Source organism: Lactuca virosa, chromosome 7 (assembly GCF_052849685.1).
Source record: "Lactuca virosa cultivar CGN04683 chromosome 7, Lactuca_virosa_CGN04683_v6, whole genome shotgun sequence".
Lineage (NCBI taxonomy): Eukaryota > Viridiplantae > Streptophyta > Magnoliopsida > Asterales > Asteraceae > Lactuca > Lactuca virosa.
This window is the reverse complement of record NC_136432.1, coordinates 236,947,724-236,949,927: the sequence shown is the minus strand read 5'-3', so window position 1 is coordinate 236,949,927 and position 2,204 is coordinate 236,947,724. Positions and strand designations below refer to the sequence as shown.

General features: G+C 32.4%; 1 long non-coding RNA gene across 1 annotated transcript; it reads right to left on the bottom strand.

Moving 5' to 3' along the window:
• Window positions 1-383: 383 nt before the first annotated feature.
• LOC145124033 (uncharacterized) lies at window positions 384-1,006 on the bottom strand. The gene is made up of 3 exons (XR_013715478.1): window positions 978-1,006; window positions 844-889; window positions 384-448 (listed from the first exon to the last, which is right to left on the bottom strand). It is a non-coding gene; the product is annotated as an uncharacterized LOC145124033 (long non-coding RNA).
• Window positions 1,007-2,204: the final 1,198 nt, after the last annotated feature.

Below are 2,204 nucleotides of genomic sequence, written 5' to 3'. Positions count from 1 at the left end.
ATGTAAACAAATATATACCAAAACAATCAATTTCATCCAATAACATCATGTCAAAAAATTGTAATACATTGATATTAAGGGGATCTAACTGTACATTGTTATTAAGCGGTTTTCCCTAACTATATAACCTAATACTACATTGCTATTAAGGGACACCTTCTGCAATGTAATGCTATACAAACCAAAAAGATACACACAAATATGATAAAGGGTTCTTACATTCCATTACAAAATCTATCCCCTTACCTCAATAGATGGTTTAAGTAGAAAACAACATACCAAAACAAAAAGGAAGGGGGGTTCTTAACAAGTCAATTGAAACTCAGACATCCAAAGCCAACATTGATGAATTTTGAAGCATATGAGGTTCATAGAGAATGATGTTGAGCTCAGCCAAATGTCGCAATCAGAAAGCCTTTGTAGATGCTCATGAACTTGGCCACAAATGCTGCAAATCACAAGTCAGAAATAAAACATCAATCTTTTTACTTGAAAGTTGTAACATTTCCTTTTTCAAGAAGTTCTAGGATGGAAGTTACATATTTACCCCTTATCATCGTTGTAAATAAGTAAATAAACTAAACGTAATTGATTTGGATCCACAAGGTTGCTTTACTTTAACTTTACTAAAGGGTATTTTAGATATTTGAAAAAAGTTAGTACAATAATATTGAGCTATATCCACGTCAAAAGCCACAATTTATGAAAAAGATATAAATCCATGAAAATAAAACATAACTTAAAAAAGAGTTTCAACCAAAAGCTACTTCCCATTTCTTATTATAAACACAAACAACCCTCATGAGCTATGACAAAGGAGATACAAAAGATAGAAAAATGTACCTTCAATGTGAAATATGGCTTTCTGTCCAAGGCGCATCCTATGTTCCTAAAAAAAGAAAAAGAAATATCAATACTAAAAGAATAATGGTTTTAAAAAAAAATTAATGGGACAACAGCATGAACAGTGAACTCACATAATATGCTGCCCAATGACAGACCTCATTGAATTCATTCATGATATTGCCAAATAAATTTACCTCAGGTTTATTCTCCCTTCATTGAATTCATTCATCAATTGATCAAGGAAAGGGATTCTTTTCATATCATAGTAATCGATGATTAGCTGGAAACAAAATACATTAACAATATTAAGTAGTGAGGATTAACATGAAATAAGTTAATAATAATAATGAATTTGAAAGCTAGTTTGAAGGAAAGTTGGGTCAAATGTCCAAACAAGGATACTACGAATTTACCCCATGTAGACATTTTTGTATAAATTACAAATTTACCTTAGAAGTTGAAGGTAAAACCACATGTTTGTACTCTTTGGCATCATCAAGAGTATAAGACCCTACTACCCTCTCAGAAAACACCTTGGAGATTAAAATAATTGAGTACTTAATCAATAATTACAGTATATTACTGGTAGATGGAATGCATAACTCAACAGTTAGACGATGTGGGTAAGAAGGTTCATCCCATGCATAAGGGCAAGATGTGTATGAATGTATAACAGTCTCAAATGCTTCACATTTTTGTTGATAAATTCGTAGTCTCTACAACATGTCAACAAAATTTAAACATTAATCATGTACAACTGTGTCAAAACATAGTAAAAGAAATCAAGAAGAAAAAAAAGTGTGCATCACCTTTAGAAATGTCAGCAGTGAAGTTAATGGATCCTGAAGAAGAAAACTTTGTTCCACTAAATTTAGCAATTTCACTGAACTTTTCTGCACGTGGGAACTTCAGAACAGATGGTCTAAACCCATGTATATCAAAAGTTAATGTCATCATAATGTAAGGAGCTGCAACATGAATTAACTTCATTTTAGTCACTGTGTGTGCATAATGTCACGATGAACAAATGCTTGATCTTCCGCAGGTCCATCCCAACTAACTTCATTGGTCACTTTCAAATGGCCTAGATCAATTTCCAAGAAACTGCATCCATGAAAGACACACTGAGAAACCATTTTCACAAGATGTTTATGGAAAGAGCTACACAGTGGCTGTATACACGTGCTTTAAATCCTTCTTGACCTGATCTGGTCTTGCAGAGTAGGCTGGAACCACACTTTCACTTTTAAATTCCTGAAATTTCCAACATTTTGTATATAATTTAAATATTTAATTTATGAAAGATAATATCTGAGTTGATTATATACATACCATGCCAGATTCTTGGCACATTTAGA